The following is a 27533-nucleotide window of genomic DNA, read 5'->3' as shown; positions in this document are numbered from 1 at the left end:
GCGGCAGGATTCTATCCCAGGCACTTTGCTGTGGGAGACAAGTGTCAGTGGTGACTTCACCCACGGCACCACAATGCCTACCCCTCATTCCTGTTAAAACAACATGCATTAGGTATTTTTATCTTATATTAACAAAGTATAAAGTCAATCACATTTATTGTGGAAATGTTGAAAAATACAGAAAAAATAAGGCAGAAAGCAAACATTCTCTGTCCCATAACACAGAGAGAATCACTATTAATATTTTGCTTCTATACGCTTTTCCTTTTAACAAGGACCATACAATACATAATGCTTTGTAATCTGATTTTTAAAATTTTTTTAAAGATTTATTTATTTACTTGAAAGTCGGAGTTATATAGAGAGAAAAGGAGAGGAAGAAAAAAAGAGAGAGAGAGAGGTCTTCCGTCCACTGGTTCACTCCCCAGTTGGCTGCAACTGCTGTAGAGGTGCCGATCTGAAGCCAGCAGCTTTTTCCAGGATTCCCACTCGGGTGCAGAAGCCCAAGGACTTGAGCCATCTACTACTGCTTTCCCAGGCCACAGCAGAGAGCTGCATCGGAAGTAGAGCAGCTGGGACCCGAACTGGCACCCACATGTGATGTGGGTACTGCAGGCAGCAGCTTTACTTGCCATACCACAGCACCAGCCCTAAAATTTTTTAACTTCCTAACTTATCAAGGACATGTTCCCATGCCATTAGATATTCTTTTAATATATGATTAGTTATAATCATGGTATATTTCCCACCAAAGACCCCCTCACACACACACACATGTCTCCTGTCCATGTGCTCTTCCTGTAGTGTGACGTTGACATGCCACCATAAGGAGGTGGGGGGTCTTCTTTTTCTCCCTTTGAATCTGGCTAGACTTTTGTCACTGCCACAATTCATAGCACGTGGCCTAGGTGACACTGTGTGACTTCTGAGGCCGGGTCATAAAGGCACCATGTCTCTTTCTTCCTTGGTGGCCTTGGTCACAAACCACCATATTGCAAGGAAGCCCAGGCTACATGTGGAGGCCATTTGTGAACGTTCCGACTCCTAGACTCACTCAGGCCTCTGGCTCATACCAGCACCTGCAAACAGGTGAGCAAGCAACACTTCCAGTGGTTGCAACTTTAAGTTCTCCAGCTGAGGTCCCACATATCACAGAGTAGACTTCAGCCACCCCCTTGCTATCCTGAGTCATGGAGATAATGCATGATTTGTGCTGGTTAACTAAAGCAGTACTGCATTGCATGGAAACATCATAATGCCCCTTCCTTGAGCCCTCAATTGTCTCTAAATTTTTGCTTTTATGATTAACACTGAAATGAGCCTCAGCATAGCTGATTCTTTGCCTAATTAACCATTGAGCTCCCAAAAACAAATCTGTGTGGTTGCAACAGCGAGGTGGAAGGATATGACCGTTGCACAGGCTTTGGAAACACATGGCTAAGTTGCTTCCTAGAATGACTGAGTCAGTTTGTGCTCCCACTGTTAGAGAAGTTATGGAAGCATGCGGAGAGTTATTCTTAGTTCCCATCTTCTGATAGCATCACATTTCTTTTTTCAGTGCTGTCATCCCTACCTGTGTCAGTCACTTCTTGAGACATGAGTCTGGGACTCAGCCAACAGATGAGTGGCTGTCACACCAGGAGCTGTGCAAGGCAAGGGACAAGTGGGAACTCCTAGTGGTGGCAGGGGGATGGGGTCTGGCAGCTTTGCTCAGAACAGAGGGCTCCCACAATCAAGCTCACTACAAACCGGAGGCTCTGCCTACCTGGATTGGAAAAAAGCTGGAATCGCATCTCCAACTATGGCACCAAACCCAGGAATATGCCTGCCCCTTCCCTTTTCTTAGAGCAGTTCGCTGGGGAGAGACTCCCTCTTCTTATCATTTATTGATATTGAGATGCAATGCACATATCGTAAAATTAATCAACTTAGGGGCTGATTTATGGGGAAGCTGCCATTTATGATGCTGGCATCCCATGTGGGCGCCAGTTCATGTGCTGGCTGCTCCACTTCCAGTCCAGCTCCCTGCTAATGCATCTGAGAAAGCAGCAGAAGATGACCCAAGTGCTCAGGCCCCTACACACATGTGGGAGACCTGGAGGAAGCTCTTGGCTCCTGGTTTCAGCCTGATCCATCCCCAGCCATTGGGGCCATTTGGGGAGTGAACTAGCATATTGAAGATCTCTCTCCGTCTCCCCCTCTCTCTATAACTCTGCCTTCCAAACAAATAGTTTTTAAAAATTAACTATTTTAAAGTGGCCAATTCAGTGGCATTTAATACATTCACAAAATTGTGCAACCATCCCTTCTAGTTCCAAAACACTTCCATTGCCTCAAAAGAAGACTATCAACTCGTTAAACAATCATTCCCCATGCCCTTCCCCCTCGGCCCTTGGCAACCAGAAATCTATTTTTTTTATCTATCAAATGATCTATTCCAGGGGTTTGCAGTGTGGTGCAACGGGTTAACACCCTCGCCTGAAGTGCTGCCATCCCATATGGGCACCAGTTCTAGTCCTGGTTGCTCCTCTTCCGATCTAGCTCTCTGCTCTGGCCTGGGATAGCAGTAGAAGATGGCCCAAGTCCTTGGGCCCCTGCACCCATGTGGGAGACCTGAAAGAAGCTCCTGGCTCCTGGCTTTGGATCAGCATGGCTCCAGCCATTGCGGTCATCTGGGGAGTGAACCATCAGATGGAAGACCTCTCTCTCTGTCTCTACCTGTCTTTGTAACTCTTTCAAATAAATAAAAATTAATCTTTAAAAAAATGATCTATTCCAGATCCATTTATTCCCTCTAAATGGAATCATGTCATATGTGACCCTCTGTGCCTGGCTTTTGAGGCTTCTCCGTGTTGCTTTTTTTTTTTTTTAAGATTTATTTATTTGAAAGAGTTACACACAGAGAGAAGAAGAGGCAGAGAGAGAGAGAGAGAGAGCAAGAGAGCGAGAGAGCACTCTTCCATCCACTGGTTCACTCCTCAATTGGCCGCAACCGTCAGAACTACGCCGATCCAAAGCCCCGAGCTTTCTATTGTGTCTCCCATGCAGGTGCAGGGACCCAAAGACTTGGGCCATATTCCACTGCTCTCCCAGGCCACAGCAGAGAGCTGGATCAGAAGTGCAGCAGCCAGGACTTGAACCAGCACCCACATGGACATCGGCACTCTAGGTAGCGGCTTTACTCACTACGCCACACACCGGCAATGAGGTTACTCCATGTTATAGCATATACTGTACTTCTTTACTTTATATAGCTGAATAATATTCCACTATGTAGAGATACAGCAATTTATTATTAATTCAAAATCATGCAAGGACATTTGGGTTTGTTTCTTGCTTGTTCCTTTTTATTGGAACTTGCTCCACAGGTCACCATTTCTTGTCACTTTTCTGGCTGAGGTCCACAGTAAGCTCCTTGGCTTGGTTATTAAGGAATCTTCATTACTCTCTGACTCACCGCTAAAAGTCACTTGACTCCGTAGGAAACCCTCCTTTCACTCGACATGGAGTTCATTTTCCTCATTTACTTTCAAAGCAAACCAAAACCGTTTCCATGGAGGCTGTCAGTCAACTCTATGTTATTTGGTAGAGCAGGCTTTGAAAGTCGATACTTCAATAGAGTCAAGGCAAGCCGCAAGGTTCTAGAAGGCACTTCCAATTTAGCTGGATGAATTTGAGCCAAAGAAGTGTTTACCAAGACTTTCCTTTGTCTTTGCACATGGCTCAACAAAGTGAGCACTCAACTAACAGGGGTAGAGAGGAGTTTGCCATTTGAGCGTTAAGGTGAAAAAGGCTCTACCCAGCCTGCTTTCCACACGGGCCTCGAGCCTGAACTCTTGTTACAACATGCAACAGACATAGTGTGAGGCAGCTGGTATGTTGACCACACCCCTTGTATAAGCAAGCTGCTGCCACTTCATTCTCTTTGTTCAGTTTTTGGGTACCCATGGGGACCCACTAGAGCCTTGGCTGAGACATCAGAATCAAGAGCTTGTGGCTCATTTGCTTATTTCCTTCTTTTTTAAAAAATAATTATTTTTTAAAAGATCTATTGATTTCCTTCTCTTTCTTTAAACATTTATTTATTTATTTGAGAGTTTCAGCCAGAAATAGGGAGAGACAGAGAAAGATGTCCTCCACTTGCTGGTTCACTCCCCTCTCATTACTCTAATGGGGGGTAAATATAATGGGCTCCACAAGTTTGTCCTAGGAACAGAAATTTCATTAAAGCTTAGGAATAAGACATGTTTATGGACACATCTCGAGGACCATGGCTTTTATGTCACTTTGTTTGGTTGCTTGCTTGATTGTGTTTGGAGCTACCAAAGTGACTTACATGAACTCTATCTGGACATGTTCACTAGGACTCCCATTTCTTCTCTAGTAGTAAACAGGGTTGCTTTCGGATTCTGTGCCTTGTTTTCTGGTCCCAGAGGGCAGGAAGAGTATTTTGATCTGGATGGAAGGCTTACAGGTGCTGATCAAAGAGACCAAGATCATCAGATAAGACGCCTGAGGACATATACCTCCCCTGGATGAATGTCTCTCAACTGGTAACAAGAATCAGAAGGTTTATGTTCGCTCTTTCTCAGTTCTCTGAGGTGTAGGTTGTTATGGGAAGGGAAGTGGATTGAAAAGGAAGATGTTTCGCAACGTACAGAGAAATGAATATTATTAATCCCAATAGTCCTGATCACGTGTGCCAGAAATACAACACAAATTAATTTAGCTATACAAAGACTGTTTACTGGCTCACTGAACTAAATATTTGGAGTTGCAACTTTCTTCAACCACAGTTGAGTCTAGGAACTCAAATTATGGCACAAGTTCTGTCTTCATTGGTGTAGTCTGCACTGTTAGGCAATCACGAGGAGAAGGTTAGCCCCAAGTGGACCAAAAGACAGAGGAGAAGCTTGCTTCCACAGAATAAAAGCTAAAATTTCTAGGTAAGGGCTGGTGTTGTGGCACAGCGAGTTAAGCCTCTAACTGCGAAGCTGGCATCCTATATCGGAGCACTGGTTCAAATCTCGGCGACTCTGCTTCTGATCCAGCTCCCTGCTAATGTGCCAAGGAAGACAGGTGAAGATGGCCCAAGTGCTTGGGCCCCTGCCACCCATGTAGGAGACCCGGATGAAGTTCCTGGCTTCTGGTTGGTCCAGCCACAAATGTTGCAGCTATTTGGGTAGAGAACAGTGGGTAAGAGACTCACTCTCTCTCTCTCTCTCTTTTCTCTCTCTTTCAAATAAATAATCTTCAAAAATAAAACAAAACTTCAGGGTGGACAAAAACAAGATGTTCTACCACAAGAGGTCATATCTTCTGTATCTTTATAAAAGTGACTCCATGGAGCTTGAAATGTCACATTGCCTGATCTCATGTCTCTTGCTATCAACTGAATGGCCTCACTCCCAGTTCACATGTTGCAATCCCAGTCCCCAGTGTGAGGGTGTTAGGAGGTGGGAGCTTTGGTGGGATGGGACTAGTGCACCCTAGAAAGAGACTAGAGAATGCCCTCTCTCTTCACACCAGAAACCCCCATCTGAGTCGGGAAGAAGGACCCTCACCAGATAGCAGATCTGCTCACATTGCGTCTAAGAATTCCCAGCCTTTATAACCGTGAGAAATAAATTTCTCTTGTTTATAAGCTGCCTGGCTTATGGCATTTTGTTACAGCAGCTCTAACTAGAACATCTCTTGTGTGCCAGGCACCGTGCTGAGAGCTAGGAATATGCTGAAGAGCAAAATGGACACTCTGTGCTCTCATGGAGTTTGCATGTGAAGGTCAGTGTGCTCCTGTGTGGGACTCCCAACAGACTGGTTGCTGCCTTCTTCAGGAATATCCACACAACAGCTGCTGAGGGGAGTATCATGGCTAAGTTTATTCCAGGCAGAGCCTGAGCCAAGGATTAGGTATAGATGACTGACAGAAGGAGTGTTCTTAGAAGGGGTGGGATGAAGTAGGGGGAGGAGCTAAACAAGGCAGTGGTCTCAGCTGGTGTTGGCTTCAGTCCAATCTCAGGGAAGGCTCTGCAGCCCGGATGGTAGTGCAGTGTGGCTTCCTGCCCTGGGGAAGAGGTGAGCATTTTGGACCCTCATGGCAGTCACTCATTGGTTATTATCCTCTGTGGGCTGTGCAAAGGTCAGGTGCTCCTCTTCTACCAGGGCAGCTCTCTGAAGCAGACAGCCAGGCCTGGAGAAGGCATCTGGGTGGGATGCCAACAGGGTCACCATAGATGGGATGAACTGGTTAAATTTTTCTTACTGCAAGCTGTTATGACCATCCATTAGAGAGCAACTTTGATTCAACTGTTAAGCAATATGACCAGAAATCACAATAATAGGAATAAGAATAACATGGGAAGGTGATTTTAAACTTGCTTTATGCTTTCTTGGGAACTTGATGGCTATTTTAGGCCCAAAATAACACTAATGACAGTGCTAAATTAAAGCCAATTTGTAAGCTGAGTCTTTCTCAGTACCACCTGGGGTTTGTCAAAAAACATAAAGGAAATGAGGTTGGATACTGTAAATTATGTCTGGCAGCTGGAAAATGCCGCTTCTCCCAGGAAGTCTTTGCTTCCTAAAAATGGAAACGCTGTTGGATGAAGTCAGGACAATTATGGCCATTCATCATGTGTAGCTGAAACCTTGTAACTGAATCAAATGAGAGCTGAAAACTGCAAATGTGATTTGTCAGTAATGGACAGATTATGTCTCCTGGAACCTCCACAGCAGACAAACAATGAAGACTGTTACTCAAAGTCTTGCGCCTTCTTCTATTTTAAGACCACGTTGCCTCTTGGGAATTGTGGCATTACTGACTACAGCAATGCTACAGGCATTAAGAGGATGCGGAGCCATCAGTGACTCGCTTAGGAAGGGAAGAACTGAAGTCCGGGGAGCTCAGAGGTAGCAGGTGCACCAGGGTTGGAGTTTGCAAGCCTGCACCCACTGTGAGGAATGCCTGGCTAAATTTTGTGTGGAGCAGCTGAAATGAACAACCCTGGGGCCAGCACTGTGGCGTAGCAGCCAAAGCTGCCACCTGCAGTGCCGGCATCCCACATGGGTGCCGGTTTGAGTCCCAGTTTCTCTACTTCGAATCCAGCTCTCTGCCATGGCCTGGGAAAGCAGTAGAGGATGACCCAGGTGCTTGGGCCCCACCACCCGCGTGGATGACAGGGAAGAAACTCCTGGCTCCTGGCTTGGATTGGTGCAGCTCCAGCAGTTGTGGCCAACTGGGGAGTGAACCAGTGGATGGAAGACTCTCTCTCTCTGCCTCTCCTCTCTCTGTGCATTGACTTTCAAATAAATAAATAAATATTTTAAAAAAAAAGAAGAAATCAACATTCCTCCACAACCACACATATAGCCCACAGTCTACACAAATGTGACTTTACAATTTTATCTGCTATGGTTTGGGTGTTAGTTTGGATGTTAACTGGCCCCCAAAAGCCCACATGTTAAAGGCTTGGACCCTACTATGGCTCTACTGGGGAGTAGTGGACACTTTAGAATATAGGGCCTAGGGTCTGGCGCTGTGGGGCAGAGAGTGAAGCTGCTGTCTGCGGCACCAGAATCCCATAGGTGCTCTGGTTTGAGTCCCGACTGCTCCATTCCCTATCCAGCTTCCCACTAATGTGCTTGGGAAAGCAGCGGAAGATGGCCCAAGTCCTTGCACCCCTACATCCACATGGGAGACCTGGAGGAAGCTCCTGGCTCCTGGCTTTGAATCAGCCCTGCTCTGGCCATTACAGTCATTTGGGGAGTGAACCAGTGGATGGAAGATCTCTGTCTCTGTTTCTCTCTCTCTCTCTGTAAATCTGCCTTTTAAATAAATAATATAATAAATCTTAAAAAAAAGAGAGAGAGAGAGAGAGAGAGAGAGAGAGAGACACTATGGGACCTAGTGGCAGGGGACGTGTCCCTGGAAAGTAGTTTTTGCAAGAAGGTTGTTATAAAACCTGAGATTAGGCCCCACCTCTCTCTCTTTTTTCTGACTCTGTATGTAATCCTTCCCCTGCACACATTCATTGTGCTTCTTAGATTTTCAGCCCCCAAAACTGTAATCAACACAAACCTCTCTTTCCTTTCTAAGTAGCTGTCTCCGGTATTTCACTGTAGTAACATAAAGCTGCCAGATATACCATCCTATGCCTTAGCATGACCTGGAAATGCCCAAAGACTCCTGCCCAGGAATATATCCTGAATGTTTACAACAGCACCTGCCTAGAAAGACACAGCCTAGGAAACATCAATAGATGGCAACCAGCATCCTGGCAAGCATCAGCATACTGCTCATTTCCAGAGATTCTTCCAACCCCTCATCTCGAAGCCCTTACCATATTCTTTCTACCAGTTCTAACCCATCTTATATATTATATATATAATAAATAAATAATTTAAAAAACGGAAAGCCCTTCCAAGCCTTACAAGATGCTACAGGAACTGTATATACACATAAAAACACATACACACACTCTATCTCCTTCCATCCCGTGCCATCTTTTTAATGAGGCCGACTCTGACCACTGTAAATTAAAATGTAACCATGCAGGTTGCAACAGTTAAGCTACCACTTGCAACACCATCATCCCATGATACAGTGCCTGGGTTCTAGTCCTGCCTCTGTTTCCTAGTTTGCAGTTAATGTGCACCCTGGGAGTTGACAGCTGATGGTACAAGTACTTGGATCCCTGCCACCAACATGGGAGAGCTAGATTGAGTTCTGGGCTCCTGGCCTCACTCTGGTGCAGTCCCAGCTATTGTAGGAATTTGGGGGAGAAAATCAGTAGATGGGGATCTCTCTAAGAAATAAGAAAAATAAGTAAATAAATAGCAACATGTGTCCCTAGCCTGTACTCCTCCTCCCCCTCCCCCTCCTCTATTACTTTGGAAAACATCTGTCCCTTCTTTGGCATCTGTATCTTCACAATTTGATTATTTATTACCAGTATTGCTTATCATCTATTTCCTGTTACTAAAATCAAAGCTCCACAAAGGTCAAGATCTCTTGTTTTGTTCATTGATGGGTCTTACAAATCTGGAATAGTGCCTGGTATGTAGTAAGTACCTTATAAATACCCCTGGAATAAGTATACTTTTTTTATGCCAAGATGGAATGTTAGCAAATTTTGACCACATAGTAAGTCAAAAAGGAAATGTCAACAAACTTCAAAAAATATATAAATTATTGGGCCGGCGCCGTGGCTCAACAGGCCAATCCTCCACCTTGCGGCGCCAGCACACTGGGTTCTAGTCCTGGTTGGGGCGCCGGATTCTATCCCGGTTGCCCCTCTTCCAGGCCAGCTCTCTGCTATGGCCCGGGAGTGCAGTGGAGGATGGCCCAAGTGCTTGGGCCCTGCACCCGCAAGGGAGATCAGGAGAAGCACCTGGCTCCTGGCTTCAGATCAGTGAGATGCGCCAGCCACAGCGGCCATTGGAGGGTGAACCAACGGTAAAAAGGAAGACCTTTCTCTCTGTCTCTCTCTCTCTCACTATCCACTCTGCCTGTCAAAATATATATTGCCCCTCTTCCAGGCCAGCTCTCTGCTGTGGCCAGGGAGTGCAGTGGAGGATGGCCCGGGTGTTTGGGCCCTGCACCCCATGGGAGACCAGGAGAAGCACCTGGCTCCTGCCATCGGAGCAGCGCGGTGCACCGGCCGCAGCGCGCTAACGCGGCGGCCATTGGAGGGTGAACCAACGGCAAAAGGAAGACCTTTCTCTCTGTCTCTCTCTCACTGTCCACTCTGCCTGTCAAAAAAAAATATATATATATATAATATATATATATAAATTATTAGTATACATTTAATGGCCAGATTGCAATGTTTAGTTGTTCCTCAGTTTCTGCAGGGAGTTGGTTCCAGGACTCATGTGGATACCAACATCCAAGAATGCTCAAGTTCCTTGTGTAAACTGGGCAAAGTGTTTGAGCATAACCTACACACACTCTCCCGTGTGCTCTAGATAAACCCTATATTTCTTAAAATACTTAATGCAATGCAAATAGTTATCATTTAGGGAATCATGGTAAGAAAAAAATGTCTGTATATATTAGATATAGACACTTTTTTCACATTTTTCCATCCGGGTTGGATGAATCTTCTGATGCAGAACCCTTGAAGGTGGACATTCAATTCTATAGTAATTAGAAATGAACAGCTGGGATGGCACTGTGTCATAGTGGGTAAGGCTGCTGCCCCCAGTGCCAGCATCCCATATGGGTGCCGGTTCAAGTCCCGGCTGCTCTACTTCCAATCCAGCTCTCGGCTGTGGCCTGGGAAAGCAGAGAAAGATGGCCCAAGTCCTTGGGCCCCTGCACCCATGTGGGAGAACTGGAAGAAGCTCCTGGTTCCTGGCTTCAGCTTGGAACAACTCCAACCATTGCAGCTATCTGAGGAGTGAACCATCAGATGGAAGACCGACCTCCCTCCCTCCCTCCCTCTCTCCTCCTCCTCCCCTCCTCTCTCTGTGTAATTCTGACTTTCAAATAAATAAATAAATTTTTTAAAAAGAGAGAGACATGAACAGCCATGTAATACTTTAAAAATCTTTTGACTTTACTATTTTAGAACACTTTTCTATGTATATCTTTTCTTCTTCCTTCCGTCTCCCTATCTTCCCTCCCTCCCAAAACACATGTGCCTGTGATTCCTGGGTGATACTCTGTATTGCCTTCCTCTAACATCTCCATCTCCAGCTGTGAGGCTTCAGTGAGAGGAGCCCCTGGACGACAGGCTGTGGGTCAGCAGCCACCTGCACACTAAGTACAGAACACAGCCTGCCCATTAGCCCATCCGTTCATGAAGGAGAAGATAAGGGGGTACATGAGTCAACATTGTCCTGTGTAGGGACAGTGACTGCTCTGGCACTGATCTGAGATATGGCATGGACAAAGTAGGCAGTTACGCCAAGAGCCCACACCCAAAACCTGAGTTTCCCATGCTGGCCGTCTCTGGGCACAGGTCTATCTCTGTAAGCCTATTCCATGGTTACCGTGTCTCCTCCTTGAGCAATTGTGACTGTGGGACTCAGACATCTGTTTCTCCTTGTATTTTCTTTATTGAATACAGTTGAAACGTAGCAGTGCTTTCAGAAGAGTGACCAAGTCATGACCGTCTAGCTGTGCTGTGTGTGGATTGGATTGTGTGCTCAAGTTCATACACTGAAGCCTGAAACCCAGTGTGACTGTGGTTGCAGAGAGGCCCTGTGCAGTGACAAGGATTAAATTAGGCGATAAGGGTGGGATTCCAATCTGATAGGATTGGTACCTTATAAGAACAGGAAAAGATCTCAAGTCTCGCTTGATCTCTCTCTCTCTCTCTCTCTCTCTCTCTCTCTCTCTCCCTCCCTCCCTCCCTCCCTCTCTCCCTCTCCTGCCATGTAGGACACAACTAGAGGGCTAAAAGAGAGAACTCACTAGAAACCAAATTAATTGCAACCATGATCTTAGACTACATCCTCCAAACTGTGAGAAACAACTCTCTATTGTTCAGATCACACAGTTTATGACATTTGTAGTCCAAGATGATTAATACAAGCTCCATGAATTCTCACAAAGTAAGCCCATTCCGTGATGTTCTCCATCAGGATCAAGCTGTAGCTAGCATATTTGGGGCTGGTGTTGTGGCGTAGCAGGTTAAGTTGCCACCTGTAGTGCTGGCATCCCATAGGGGCAGTCCCAGCTGCTTCTCTTCAGATCCAGCTCTCTGCTATGGTCTGAGAAAGCAGTGGAAGATGGCCCAAGTCCTTATGCCCCTGCATCCCTGTGGGAGACCCAGAAGAAACTCTGGCTCCTAGCTTCATATTGGCCCAGCTCTGGCTGTTGCAGCCATCTGGGGAGTGAATCAGCAGATAGAAGACCTCTCTCACTCCCTCTCCCTCTCCCTCTCCCTCTCCATGCCCTCACCTCTGCCTCTCTGTAACTCTGCCTTAAAAATGAATAAATAAATCTTTGAAAAAATATTCAATTTGAGTGTGCTTATTCTTTCCTAGATGCTATGACTGTCCCCAGAATTAAAATATAAGTTAGAATTTAAAAGTATTTTAGCAAGTTTCACCAGGAGTATACACACACACACACACACACCAATAATAGTAACCACAGGAACACTAAAGGAAAAACTGCTGCAAATATGGAAGAGTTGGGACAGGTGGGTAGCCTATCTGCTAAGACACTGGTTAGGACAACCACATCTTGCATAAGAGTCCAGGGGTTCAATTCCTGGCTCCAGTTTCCTGCCATAATAGAATTAAGAGGCAGTAGTGATGGGTCAAGTAGTTGGGTTTCTCCCACCCTCTCAGGAGACGTGGACTGAGTTTCTGGTTCCTGGCTCCTGACTTCAGTTCCAGAAGGGGGCTGTGGTGGGCATATGCAGAGTGAACCAGCAGATGACAACTACGTCTTTCTCTTCCTCTCAAATAAACAAACAAAAAAATTTAAACATAGAAGAGTTTTTAAGAACTCAATAAATGGATGTTTTAGATCAAATTTGAAAATTTAATGAAAATGGATTATTTTCTATGGCAGTATAGATACAAGTTGGTGGAAGGGAGGGAGGGAGGGGGAAAGAGGGAGGGGGAGAGAAAGAGAGAGAGAGAAGGAGGGAGGGAGGGAGGGAGGGAGGAAGGAAGGAAAGAAAGAAAGAAATATAGTTAAGATATACCTTAAAGAAGGCAACTAGAGCCAAATGATGAAGTAGGACTAGATAATTTCCATATTATATAAATTATTCTATAGCACAGAAAATGATCAACATCTTCCCAACTCTTTTATAAACTTGGGATCAACCTAAAGCCAAAATTGGTCACTTAGGAGAAAATGATTAGTTGATTCTACTTAGTAATATGAATGAAAAATCCTAATAAAACCCTGGAAAAGTGAGTCTAGCAGTGCATCAAAAGAATAGTATGAGTTTATTGCAAAATGGAAAGATGACTCAACATTAAGATGTCTATTACTATAATTCAGTGCATTAAGAGATTAAAAAGACAAAGCCATATGATCATATCACTGGATGCTGAAAATGCCTTTGATAAAATTGAACACCATTTCTATATTATTTTAAAGAAACATTTTCTAGCAAAACAAGAAAGAAAGGAAAAACCCCTTCTCATGTGCTGGGTATTTCCAGACAGCTACATCCAACTAGATGGGGAAAAGAAAGAAACCATAGATAGCATGGATCTCAAAGAAGCAAGGCTTTTAAAAATGACTATTATTTTGATACTTCAAGTTTATTTATTAGTAAATATTATGTGTCATGCTCCCCTATTCAAAAGACACAAATGGGTACAGTGGAAAATTCTTTCTCACAGCCCATCATCCAGATACCCAGTTGCCCTCCCACAGACAAGGAGCCAATTTGCTCACATTCCCAGATTTTACTATGCAAAGAGTTGCAGATCGTCATGGTCCACACCTTTCATCATTGCATGGACCCCAGCCACAGTGGAAGCTGCTTTTCATATCAGTTCTGGAAACCCTTGTGAGACTCTGGGCCAGTTGCTCAATTTCCTGGGCCCCACTGGGAAAGCTAACTTTTAAGAGTTTCCAGCTCCAAAATTTAGGATTCTATTTCAATCCTGTGGTTAGCCGGAGTCACAGTAAATAAAGAGCATCTTGCCACCGAACCTCTATCTGCCACACTCCTCCTATGTATCCTTCTGAGCATAGCCCCACATGGACACCAGGTAGGCATTCAACAACTTCGGTATCTGAATGACTGAGTAAGTGAACGGATGGCAGATTCTGCCAGATTATCTGTGAATGACATGAGAGCTATGGAGTAATAAGGACTGGGGTTCTGTTGCCTTCTCCTATAGCGCTCGAGATGCTATTCTTCTTCTGGTAGATACCACGGTCGGGAATGAATCCCAAGAGTCCTGAGGACTGGGTGAAAGATGGGATGAAGCTCCTTGCCATTAACAGCATCTTTTTTTTTTAACTTTTATTTAATGAATATAAATTTCCAGTGTACAGCTTATGGATTACAATGGCTTCCCCCTCCCATAACTTCCCTCCCACCCGCAACCCTCCCCTCTCCCGCTCCCTCTCCCCTTCCATTTGCATCAAGATTCATTTTCAATTCTCTTTATATACAGAAGATCAATTTAGTATAAAGATTTCAACAGTTTGCACCCACATAGAAACACAAAGTGAAACATACTGTTTGAGTACTAGTTATAGCATTAAATCACAATGTACAGCACATTAAGGACAGAGATCCCACATGAGGATCAAGTGCACAGTGACTCCTGTTGTTGACCCAACAAATTGACACTCTAGTTTATGGCGTCAGTAACCACCCTAGGCTGTCGTCATGAGTTGCCAAGGCTATGGAAGCCTTCCAAGTTTGCCGACTCTGATCATATTTAGACAAGGTCATAAAAGACAGAGTGAGGATAGTAACCTGTAGTGGAATGAGAAGGCCATGCGAAGGTGGCCACTGGCAAGTGAGCGTCAGTTAGTCAGGAATGGCTTTGAAACTGCCTGGCGACAGGCTGTGATTGGATGGCTGTGGAAACTGCCTGGCAACAGGCTGTGATTGGTTGGGGTATAGACCGCCCCTTGACCAGATTGGCTGGTCTTGGCTATATAAGTGTTGTATCAACTGTAATAAACGAGTCTGCAGGCTGCTCGCCTCAAGCCTGCTCTCACCGGACTCCCGGGGTCTGTGTATTGACTCCGCGCCTCTTGCCCCCACCACGCTGCTCTTCTCAGAAACGAACCCACTGCTACATTGTAGAGAATTCAACGGCTACATCTGGCGCCCAACGTGGGGCTCGAACCCACGACCCTGGGATTAAGAGTCCCATGCTCTACCGACTGAGCTAGCCGGGCTAGCTGATCATATTTAGACAAGGTCATAAAAGACAGAGTGAGGATAGTAACCAATGATCCTAAGAGTGGCATTTACCAGGTTTGAACAATTATACAGCAATAAGTGGGGAAGAGGACCATCAGTACACACAGGTTGGGAGTAGAGCCATTGGTGGTAGAGTAGAGGTTATGATTACAAAGAAATGAGGCCCAAGTGTGCTAGACAGGGTCTAGAACAAAGGACAGAGTCATTATTAGAGGAGCTAAGAAAGGTGCTGTCTAAGCTACAATTAAGTTTTCTGATTGAGAGGCAAATAGAACCTGATAGAAGGGGCTTGATAATAATCTGGTGGGCTTTAGGCCTTGTAAGTTAAGAGGCCCAGACCTATCTATCTCTTCACATGGGGTATATCCTAAGGGAGGTGTGAACCTCCTAGGGGAAGGCACTCTGTTGACTTTCATGACTTGGCTGGCCTGGGAGGAGAGCTGGCCAGGTAAAGGCAGGGGTTATCTCTAACAAGAAATTTACAGTTCTGTCTGCAATGTTGCTGACCCTACTTGACCATACCCTCAGCTGCAGTGGTCACTTTGGAAGTTGGGCTGAGTGAAGGGCTTTTCAGCTTAAAGCCAATAAGATCTGTGGCTCTGACCTGGGCATCCTTCGACTCCAGGGCAGGTCCATTTCCAGTGACCCAACTCTTGGCAGAGCTGCCAGGGCTCTTCACAAGCTGACTTCTGCTGAAGCCCAGGCTTACCACATTGAAAGCCACTGCAGCAGACTGGCCTGTTGGGTCTTCTTGAGGGCAGATCACTGTACAGATCAGCCATTTATAGGCCTGCCACCCATTGCTTCTGATGCCGAGCTTTCTTTTCCTCCTGGTTTGTGTTAAAGCAGACCAGAGGATGCAAGTCAAGGGAGTGCCCATGTCCCATCTCTAATCTTTGGTGGCCTGAACTACAAGTCTATAGTCACAGGCATGTTCTGTAGTAGTGTTTCTAAGGTAGACAATGCCCATGAGGAAAATTATATTCTCACTTTAAAACTTTCTTTCCCTTTGGTCTGAAAGGGAGGTTTTTTCTACTTACTGTATACTTCGCTGATCGCGAAGTGAATCTAGCTATGAGATTATTATTTAAGTTCTTATTTTGGCTATGCTATTGCAGAAAAATGTTAGCCATCTCTTTTATAAGGTCTAAAGATTAAATTGTACGTCCTATAGATTCCTTCATAATAGAATTAGTTTCCTACCTTGAAGAGAATAGAGAAGTGAAAGAACAAGTTGGGCTTAGAATAGAGAAATGAGGGAGCAAGTCCTAGATCGCTTGCTGACAATAGCAATATCACATGAATACTTAGCAAACCGTTTCAACCATTAGATAACAACTTAAGAAAACATTTACCAGAAGGTCCAATGCCTTCTATAAATTTTAAGAATCATGTATTTGAAAACACCTCTTAAATATCTAACATGGTGTAGTTTGTTTAGCCAGTAAACTTAAGCACAACCATCTAAAATGTTTTTAGTTTCTTTCTACCAACAAGTTTAAAACATATGATACACAGATTCAGGTCCCACAAATTAAAATGTATCTTTGATTGATTTTAGCAGCTTAAATTTATGGACAATCTTATCTATAAGCCATTTAAAATAAAACTCTTAATAAAATTTCCCCATGTGGACATACAATATGTACACACATATAATATAGCATAATAGACCAATATAGCAATTTTAATAATAGCTTTTAAAATCTTTAACTCTTTTTGTAGATTGCCAATTGATTTGAATTGCTTTTTGTTTTTAGATTACTTTAACACATTGCTTTAGCAGAGCATCAGAGTTTAATTCTATGTCAAAGAGAAATTGAGCTTCCTGTGATCTTTTGCCGTTAACAGCATCTTGTCTGTACCAATGTCTTTAACTGACTGTTAGGTAAAGCAGCACGGAAAACTCACCATTGGTTCCAGAAGAGACATCTGTAGTCAAGTTTAAGGGCACAGCATTTGGCTTGACGTCAGCATTCTCTCATTCTAAAAGTGGTAACAAATACAAGAAGATTAAAACCTGGGCCCACACCTCTGAAAAAGAAAGGGGAGTGGCAGTGATAACAAATGTCTTCACCTGTAAATTAATGATTTTTTTTTTGCAGAAAAACTTATTAAAGCAATAATGTGGGTTTTTATTGCTGAAGGGTTATTTCATTGCACTGATATGAAACTTATTTTATGGAACCATATATCTCTGCAGATTTTCTTTTTGCCTCAACTCCTTTTAAATTAACATTTACCTTAGCAAAAACAATATAAGCAAATTATCTTTGGAACAATACACACAAAAAAAGAAATTGTTGGTTGCTTATGCAGAGGGAATCTAGTTGGCTGGGGGCTGCATCACTTGAATTTTGACATACGAAAATACTTTCTATTCTAAAAAAATAATAATGAAATACTGCAGGCACATAACTTTAAAAATCAGTATCAGAAGACAGGTCTTGGCTCTACCTATCACTGTCTCCCCCTTCCTTTTCCAAAGCATCCACTCTCATTCTTCATAACTGCTCCTCATATTTATGCTTGACCTCACACACCTCAATGGGATACTCTTGTGGCTACGTCTATATTTATCCATTCTGGAGAGTGTGTTCATTTCCAATTATGGTACTGAGTTTAGTTCTCTTACACCCCAGGACCACCAACTTCCCCTTCATCTTTGAAATAATTGCATCAGGGTTCTCGAGTTTCACAAACAGCCCATGTGAGTGTCAGTCACTGGGGTGTCGGGGACAGCTAAGTACACTTCTTTCCTCTTACAGTTTTCCATTTTCTTGGTTTTTATTGGCTGAATCTATGTCATTGTTAGTCAATAAATCTATCATGTCTCAATTTTTTTCAAAAGTCCAAACACATCAAATTTCTTCTGCATTTTTAAAAATTATTATTATCATCATCATTATTGCTGTACGGAAATAATCAATGCTGGTTATCAGTTGCATGATGCAAGGTGATTCACTTCCTTCTTCATAGATTCCTTTGTCTACACTGGCTTTTCACTGCGATGCTGTTACCAACACAGCCTTACCTGGACATAGCCTTCCCCCAGGGATTGCCAAGACTACCTGACTCCCCCCCCTCCCCGCTTCTTTTTTCTGCTGTATAAGGTACGTGGGGTTCAAGGTGTAAATATGGTTGGTTGGCCCCCAGAAGACATTCTAGGTTAGCAAGTGTGCTTCTTGGTAGAAATGTGTCCGTTAACGAGCTTAGTGTCCCAGTGGATGCAAGCAATTGGGCAGCATTCCCAATGTCGAAGACCTTACCATGTGGCTCATGTGGCAGGGGTGAAAGAGAACCAACAATGAATAAAAAGCTTCTTTCCCTCTCTGATACTTCCTTCACACACTAAACATAGTGTTTGTAAGATTCTCTCCTTTGTATTCTTTCCTTCTGTCTCCTTACTGTCTTATCCTATATGCCAGATTCAATCCTCATATCTCATTGAATAATCTAGGTATTTTTATATTGTGTTGGAAAGCTCTCATTTTGCTTCTAAAGCTGACGTGCTCCATCTCAGTTTTCTTCCATGTAGAATGGAAATAATAATGTTGTAATTTAAACTGTTGTGAGCACTAAATGAGAAAGTTAATGTGAAGAATTTATCCTAGTTACTGACATTATGGATAAATTGTCAACAAATATTAGTTATTATTTGTGTATTAGAGTTATTTATCACCATCCTCACCATTGTATTTGCTCATCGAAAGGAACCAGAAAGCACTGTTTCACCATCTTTTAGGAGTATGATAGTTAAGAGGTCTGATGCCAATCTGATTTTAATTCCTTTATAAGCCTCTCTCTGTCTCTCCCTCTCACCCATCATCAATGTTAGCAAATTCACAGTGATGTGCTTTGCTTGCCTCGTGTGTCAGCCATTATGCTCAACATCAATTTGCATTTTCAATGGACACTGCCTTTCTACAATTCTGGGAATTTTCTTGTTTTACTTCTTTGATAATTTCTTCCCTTCATTTTCTCTATTTCTGGAACTTGCTACTAGATGTTCTACTGCTTAGATTGAGCCACCAATTTTCTAATCCTTTATGTCCTCTTTCCATATATTTATCTTTTATAATAGATCCTAATATCTTTTTTATTAAACTTTTATTTAATGAATATAAATTTCCAAAGTATAGCTTATGGGTTACAATGGCTTCCCCCCTCCCATAACTTCCCTCCCGCCCGCAACCCTCCCCTTTCCCGCTCCCTTTCCCCTTCCATTCATGTAAAGATTCATTTTCAATTCTCTTTGTATACAGAAGATCAGTTTAGTATATATTAGGTAAAGATTTCAACATTTTGCCCATATAGCAACATCAAGTGAAAAAACTACCATTGGATTACTAATTATAGCATTAAATAGCAATGTATCTTATCTTTCAAGTTCTCCATTGTTCTCTTCACCCATCTTGCTTTAAAAGCCCAACACGATGTTCCACGCACTAAAACAGTCCCTGTTCCATAGCATTTCTCTCTTTTTAAAAAGGTTTTGTTTATTTGAAAGAGAGAGAGGGCAAGAGAGATATTTCCTCTGCTAGTTCATGTCCCAAATGCCTGCAACAGCTAAGACTGAGCCAGGCTGAAGCCATGAACAAGAAGCTCCATCCAGGTCCCCCACATGGGTGATAAGAACTCTGGTACTTGGGCCAACTTCTGCCAATTTCCCAGGTGAGTCAGCAGGGAGCTGGATTGGGAGCAGAGTAGCAAGGACGTGAGCTAGCACTCTCAAATGAGATACAGGCATCAAGCAGCAGCGTAAGCCACTGCACCAATGCACTTGCCCCAATATTTCTATCTTACTGAACGGCTACAGTATCCTCAAATTAGCGTTAGAAGTGTAATAACGGTGGCATTTCTTTTCATCTCTTCCACCTCTTGCATTGTTTTGGTTTGTGTTTCCCTTTCTGAGGCCTTTTTGTGGTTGTTGTCCGTTTTCTCCCTCTCCGTCATGTGTGTTGGTGGATGTCTCTACTCAATGCGAGCCGGCGGTTCATACCGCAGGTTCATCAATTCTGCCTGGAGCATGGGGCCCTCAGCTGCCACCAGGCACCGAGCAAATTGTGCGGTCCAGAGTCCCTGAACGCAGGCTGTTTCTGGGAGGTCGTCACAACACGGATCAATAAGCTCCCGCAGTGGAGCCAGGAAAGGCTCTGTCCGTGAGAAACTGAGGCAGGCGGCAGCCTGGCCCTCCTAAACACAGGGTCTCCTTCTCCTCCAGACAACGCTGTTTCTACCAAGCCTCCCAAACACTCCTGGATGAGCCAGGTTACGCCAAGTCATGCCATAGAGAAGAGATGTGAAGGTATTAGGTCAGCCTACCATGAGCTCTACATACTTCCTACAATACAATAAAATTGTATTCCTACAACACAATACAATTGACTCCACATTTTCATTTTAAAAAATTTTTAGAAGATTATTTATTTGAGATGCAGAGTTACAGAGAGGGGGAGAGACAGAGAGAGAGGTCTTCCATCCACTGGTTCACTCCCCAAATGGCAGCAACAGCAGGAGCTGAGCCGATCCGAAGCCAGGAGCTTCTTCCGGCTCTTCTGCTCGGGTGCAGAGGCCCAGGGATTTGGGCCATATTCTGCTGCTTTCCCAGGCCATAGCAGGGAGCTGGATGGGAAGTGGAGCAGCCAGGACTCGAACTGGCGCCCATATGGGATGCCGACACTGCATGCAGAAGCTTAGCCTACTATGCCATAGTATCGGCCCCTCATTCAAAAAAATGTTTTCCCCAAACCCAAACAAGTGAAGAATAAGTAATGAGAGGAAAGACATGCTTGCTGCAAAGAAAAAAAGCAGTGAAACTAAATCAGAAGAATTTAAGGAGCATGGATCAGGATGACAGATAGGAAGATAAGGCCTGAAATTCCCTGGAAGACAGAGTCTGGCACGGGAAACGCTGATACCCAGCAGGAAGCTCCAGAGAGAAACAATGCAAGGCATTATTTGATGGGAAGTGAGCACCAGTACCTGGATGCTGGGTAATTTGTTAGAAGAAATAATTAACAGAAAGCATAGGGCTGGCGCTGTGGCATATTAGGCATGATCACCGCCTGCAGCACTAGCATTCCATATGGACACCGGTTCTAGTCCCAGCTGCTCCACTTCCCATCCAGCTCCCTGTTAATGGCCTGGGAAAGCAGTAGAAGATGGCCCAAGTCCTTGGGCCCCTGCACCCACTTGGAAGACCTTGAAGAAGCTCTTGGCTCCTGGCTTTAGCCTGTCTCACCACTGGCCATTGCAACCAACTGGAGAGTGAACCAGCAGATGAAAGATTCCCTCTCTCTCTCTCTCCTTTTCCCTCTCCGCCTCTCATTCTCTCTCTCTGTAACTCTGATCTTCAAACAAATAGATAAATCTTTTAAAGAAAAAATAAAGTTTAAATATTAATGGGTTTTTAAAAAGTAACATTAAATTCATTCTAAAATCTGAAAATGTTTCAGGAAAACAGCATCGAAACATTCCCATTTTAGGCAGAAGCATTACACACAGTGTGTCAGCGAAGGGAGGGTGACTTTCCATCACATTCTCTGAGTGGAAGGCAGGGAGAACTGTTTAAGTTGTCTATTAGAGACCACACCCCATGGGATCTGAGCGTCTGGGGGCCGGGGCTATCTGGCTAAAAGGTCTAGGTGTCTCAGAGGTAGAAACAGCTCAGCAGAGAAGCCACCGCAGCTCCGGGGTGAGGTCAACAGGAGACACTGCCTCAGGGGGACAGCTCTGGTGCAGTGGCCAAGCATGGAACCTTCTCACTAGGGTCAAACCACCCAGCCCCAGGCCAAGGGGAAGCACTCCCACAGCTGTAGTTATTAACTTTGTAGGCGTGACTCCTGCCTTCACTGTATGAGTGGCAGGGGTAGAGCAGTAGAAATTGAAGGATGGGGCTGGCGCCGTGGCTCACTAGGCTAATCCTCCGCCTGCAGCACTGGCACACTGGATTCTGTCCGGGTTGCCCCTCTTCCAGTCCAGCTCTCTGCTGTGGCCAGGGAGGGCAGTGGAGGATGGCCCAAGTGCTTGGGCCCTGCACCCGCCTGGGAGACCAGGAGAAGCACCTGGCTCCTGGCTTCAGATCAGCGCGATGCGCTGGCCACAGCGGCCATTGGGGGGTGAACCAACAGCAAAAGGAAGACCTTCCTCTCTGTCTCTCTCTCTCTCACTGTCCACTCTGCCTGTCAAAAAAAAAAAAAAAAGAAAAGAAAAGAAAAAAGAAAAAGAAAAAGAAAGAAAACAAAATTGAAGGATGACCAGTTGCTCCTCTTCCAGTCCAGCTCTCTGCTTTGGCCTGGGAGTGCAGTGGAGGATGGCCCAGGTCCTTGGGCCCTGCACCTGCGTGGGAGACCAGGAGAAGCACCCGGCTTCTGGCTTTGGATCGGCACAGCACACTGGCCGTGGCGGCCATTTGGGGGTGAACCAACAGAAGGAAGACCTTTCTCTGTCTCTCTCTATCTCTGTCTAACTCTGCCTGTCCAAAAAAAAAAAAAAAAAAAAAGAAATTGAAAGATGAGAGGTTGGCACTGTGGTGCAATAGGTTAAACCTATTTGCAATACCCACACCCCATATTAGCATGCTGGTTTGAATCCCAGCTTTTCTACTTCCGATCCAGCTTCCTGCTGATACATTTGGGAAGGCAGCAGACAACAGTGGTCCAAGAGCTTGGGACCCTGCCACACACACTGGGAGACCCAGATAGAGTTCCCAATTCCTGGCTTCAGTTGGGCCCAATGCTAGCTGTTGCATCCATCAGGGAGTGAACCAGTCGATGGAAGGTCTCAATCTCCCTCTCTCCCTCTCTCCCTCTCTCCCTCTCTCTCCATTTCAAATAAATAAATCTTTAAAAAAAAAAACAGATGAATAAGCTAGTAGGAAAAAAAATGGACAAATGAAGCATACTTTCAGTTCACCAAAACAAAAATAAATGGCCAATAAAATATGAAACATTATTTTTAAAATACTGTAAGTGTTTGAGTATATTTACATCACCCTATCTTTGTTATAATAATAAAGAGTGGGAAATTAAAACGTTCTAAAGTCAACAAGTGCCTTCCCCTTGGCCTATTACTTTGTTATATGACGAGAGCAAGAGTGGCTCTCAATTTCAAAAGAAAAGCCAACTCAGAGAAAAGCTAAAATACATCAGCTTCTTTGGTTCCTCTGTCTGTTTTAATTCCCATTATCCATGGCCTGATTTACTTTTTGCTCAGATTTGTAACTGTCAGTGTAATTACCAATACATCTCATGGTCATGGCATCAGAACCTGAAATTTCTATACTTAAAAATAACATACTACCTCACAATTAAAACTAAAAATTCTAAGTTAAAATTACAGGCTATCAGCTGTAAATCACACATTCTGACTTCACTCTGGAGTGATTTTTAAATTACATTATTCAAAGGAATGCATTTTGTTCCATGTCTTCTCCGAGAAGAATAATAGGAGAACTCTAGCAGGGCCTTGATGTGAAATATGGCTCGTCCGTCTCTGAATTTTGCCTTTTTCATTTTATCAATGTGACTTTAAGGCAACCTCCAAGAATTTGAGCCTTCTTGCATCAACACAACCAGCATCCCAGTTGTATCCCAACCCTCTTGGGTTGTTTTAAGACCTTTGTAGGTTCTGAACTTTTTTTTTTTTTTTTTTTTTTTTTGGAGAAAGCCTTTCTCAACGTCTCTTCTAATCTTTTCAAATGCATTTGTATCACAGATAGTTACTGAACATCTACATTGTCCCAGACGTTGTTCTAGGAACTTGGCATTGACTAGTGAACAGAACTAAGACCCCTACCTTTGGGGAGCCCTTATCTCCATACACTTGATAGCCACCTAAGGAAGAGCCAGTTTGAATTGAGTGGAACCAGAAAGCACAGGAAAGTTGTAGGAATCAAAATAGAATTCCCCGCATGAACCCCAACAAAAATATTAAATAAATAAAGCCAGCAGGTTATGAAGAAAGGGTTCTGGTGCATAATTTCCTGACAGTAACTATCGCAAGATTCTTCCAGAGTCGCATTACCCAGAGTCCACCACAGCATTACCCAAAACATTACCTCCACAAGAAACTATGTCCAGTCTCAGCTAAGCATCCCCATAGTCATTAGTCATTGTGGCCAAAGATTATTGTTTCAAAATGTCTGACATAGTCTTCCTAGCTTTTTCCCTCAGAAACTTTCCCATGCCTCAACCTATCTGAATACCTACAGCTTTCTCATGGCATGTCTACTCCCATTCCAATGCTCTTAGATTCCCAAACACATATCACTGGTGTTTACACAGTCTTTTCTGTTTCCAACTGTTGCTTGTGTTGTTATTTAGGTTGATGGGAGTATAATGCAAGTGTCACACTATATTATGCAGACTCTCGGACTGTCGGGTCCATCTAGACTATGCTGAGGTAGGCCTCAGTGGTCTGACATAACACCAACCACTTTCTCTGGGAGCCACTATGTATGTAGTATAGTTTGAAGGCTCCCTGCTCCATGTGGTCACCCTGGGGAACGCAGACTATAGAGGCCATCTCCACCTTGAATCTGCCCCAGGGAGAAATGCCTCCTTCCCAGTCTCCTTAACTGATTATTTTTGTTAAAAAAATTATTTTATTTATTTGAAAGACAGAGTTACAGAGAGCGCCAGAGCCAGAGAGAGAGAGGTCTTCCATTCTGCTGGTTCATTTGCCAAATGATTCCATCGGCCAGAGCTGAGCTGATCTGATCTGAAGCCAGGAGCTTCTTCCAGGTCTCCCATGTGGGTGCAGGGGCCCAAGGACTTGGACCATCTTTTACTGTTTTCCCACGCCACAGCAGAGAGTTGAATCAGAAGAGGAGCAGCCAGGACTCAAACCGGCGCCCATATGGGATGCCAGTGCTGCAGGTTGGGGCTTTAACCTGCTGTGCCACAGCACTGGCCCCTCCTTAACTGATTTTTAAATGCTTCCCATCAGAGGTGCCAAGGGCCACTTGCAGTCATACCCAATGTCCAGAACTAGCCACAGGTGCTCCCTAATCACAGGGGGCTGGAAAATGCAGGAAGTTTGGGGACAGACATGGGAAGTGAACAACCCCGCAACATAACTTAGTTAATATTTGTTGATTCTATTTTTGGTCTTTTAAAGCCAACGAATGTTTTTGAAATCTCAAGTATCTTAATGAAGAAATCGCAGGCCTTATACATGGTTCCTAGAATTATAATAGTTTGTAACCTCACTGCATGCCAGCTATGTTTACAGTGCTTTATCCGTGTGTATAAACTTACTGACATTTACTTCTCATGATGCTGTGACATAAGTCCTGCTCCTGTCCCTGCTCTTCAGTTGAGAAAAATGGAGGCATGGAAGTGACAAGTCTCTTGCCCTAGATGCACATAGCGGCAGTTCCTGGGTTCATGCCACTTGCTCATACTGCCTTTAATACAGAACAGGCAAACAGCCTGTGGGACAGGCAGAACTTTTCTTCTTTGCCTGAACCAACACTTATGGCAACAATAATGAAAGAGCAAAGAAAAGCAAAGAGAAAAGCAAGACCCTGCTGCCCAGTACAAGCCCAGTGGTAAGCAGGTCTCATCTTCTTCTGGGCGTTTTTGCCCAGAACAGTGCTATAAAAAGAAAGGAGAAACAGGAGATGGTTCTCATCTTTTAAGAGCTTGAGACTGCAATACCCACAACCCTCTGCATTATGATCAAATGGAACGGGGCAGTTACCCAATCAGAGCTCTCCCGATGGGGTTTATTTTATGTCCAAATGACCATCAAGTGTGATTAAAGAATGGAAATTATTAAACAGATGAAGTTCACCAAGGCATTCATTTTCATTTTTGCACCTGAAACAGATATAAATGCAGCCAGTTTACTCAAGATGCTGCCTTACCCCAAAGCTGACAATTAGAGATCCGCAGAACATCTATGACTCAGCACAACTATTCAAGTGCCTGTTGTTTGCTCCTGGTTGTACTCAACGTATCACCAAGAAGGGCAAACAAGGGCAGTGTTTGAGCGTGCACCATCACGCTCATGCCCATCACTTGAAGTGGGAGGCCACACACAAGAGCACACACGATACAATCCCATCAAGTTCAAGTGCAGGCAGGGTGCATTGGTGGTGATGGACATCAGAATAGCCATTTCCCATGGCAGGAGGTCGAGGGAACATTCTGGAGGGGTGCAAGTGCTCTGGGTCTTGAACTACGTGGTGTTACACATTACAAACTCATCAAACTAATCACTTAAGACTCACACTTGCTGTTGTATATAAAGTATAACAATAACTCTACTGCTCCCCCCCCCATTAATCGTAATCATATAATGTATCGTTATACCGTAATGAGGTTAGACAAACCAGAGGTTGCTTTTATCACACGCCATCTGGTGAAGATGATATCAGCTGGGTGAGCCTGTGCCAATCACTTTCTAAGTTCCAACTGCCACTTCCATAAAAAGGAGCCACCATTGTGCCTCTCCCAGCTAGTCCTACTTACACATTCTCTAGTCCTAGCCACAAAAAGCTATACTTTATTATAAAATACATAACAAAATATATAACAAAAGTCATGCATTTGCATAATGATATATAAAATACTCATATATATACACACATGAGTAATATGTATGTGCCTGTGTATGTGTGTGTATATACATTGCTGCTGTTGTTTAAAATACAATAATATCGAGGGCGTATCAGTACTGGAGGCAGAATTGTTAGCATTCAACAGCTGGTTTGCATTTCCTAAAACATGGAAGAACTTCATCTTCAAAGTGTCCCAGGGTGAGGAGAGAAGCGCTCAAAGAGGTGGACATCTGAGACCCCAAACTTAGGAACTGATTATGCATAAGTTATGGAGATCCAAAAAATAAAAAAACCCACACACAAGAACCACTCAGCAAGTTGTTTACCTAGCCAGGGTCAAACCACTATGTCACGTTGTATACATTGTGCACTGTGTAGCTACAGGGTTATAGTCCACATGAGTGGTATCCCCCATAGTTGTGTTGGACAGGATTATTACGAAGGGTACCATTAGGGGGCACAGAACTCCAATGTCCAACCTTCTCCAAAAGGAGAACCTATCAGGTCAGGACTGAGCGCTGACTGCATCAGCTCTTCACCTGATGATTTCTTAAAAGTGCAAACCCCAACTCCACAGTGAGCTTTGTTCTGTCCCTGTATGAGCGCCCCATTTGACTCTGCTTGGTAACATCCCTACAAGACATAAACCCAGTAGTACCTCTGGGCTCCAAGGGGTGGAGAAGTGAAATCCACAATTACACTTGTTGGGCAAGAGAACTGAGCAGACTCATGTTAGGGGCACACGTACCCCACCCCTTGTATCTGCTGGTGATGTACATTGTGTATTTTTATTTGTTTCATAGGCTGAGAGAAGAGAAAGAGCTCCTATCTGCTGATTCACTCCCCAATGCCTGCAGTGGCTGGGGCTGGTCCAGGCCAATGTTAGGAGCCAGGAACTCAATCCAGGTGTCCCATGTAGGTGGCAGGAATCCAATTATTTGAGCCATCTCTGCTGCATCCCAGGGTCTGGATTATCAGGAAGTTAGAGTTAGGAGTTGGAGCTGGGACTTGAACCAGGCACTCCCGTGGGATGCAGGCATCCCAATCTGCATCATAACTTCTGGGCTAAGCATGTGCCTCTGCTGACAGCATTATGA

The 27533-nt window shown here is 44.2% G+C and overlaps 1 long non-coding RNA gene and 1 other non-coding gene across 2 annotated transcripts in view; both read right to left on the bottom strand.

Annotated features, from left to right (window-relative positions):
* LOC133766860 (uncharacterized) overlaps positions 1-27533 on the bottom strand; it is a 185525-nt gene that overhangs the window by 81505 nt on the left and 76487 nt on the right. The window contains exon 5 of the long non-coding RNA XR_009866773.1: positions 16779-16853. This is a non-coding gene — a long non-coding RNA (uncharacterized LOC133766860). The remainder of the gene's footprint in view (positions 1-16778; positions 16854-27533) is intronic.
* Positions 14770-14842, bottom strand: TRNAK-CUU (transfer RNA lysine (anticodon CUU)). The gene has a single exon. It is a non-coding gene; the product is annotated as a tRNA-Lys (tRNA).

The sequence above is a fragment of the Lepus europaeus genome, chromosome 9 (assembly GCF_033115175.1).
Source record: "Lepus europaeus isolate LE1 chromosome 9, mLepTim1.pri, whole genome shotgun sequence".
Classification (NCBI taxonomy): domain Eukaryota; kingdom Metazoa; phylum Chordata; class Mammalia; order Lagomorpha; family Leporidae; genus Lepus; species Lepus europaeus.
Note: the sequence above shows the minus strand (reverse complement) of the source record. Positions and strands in the feature narration are given on the sequence as shown.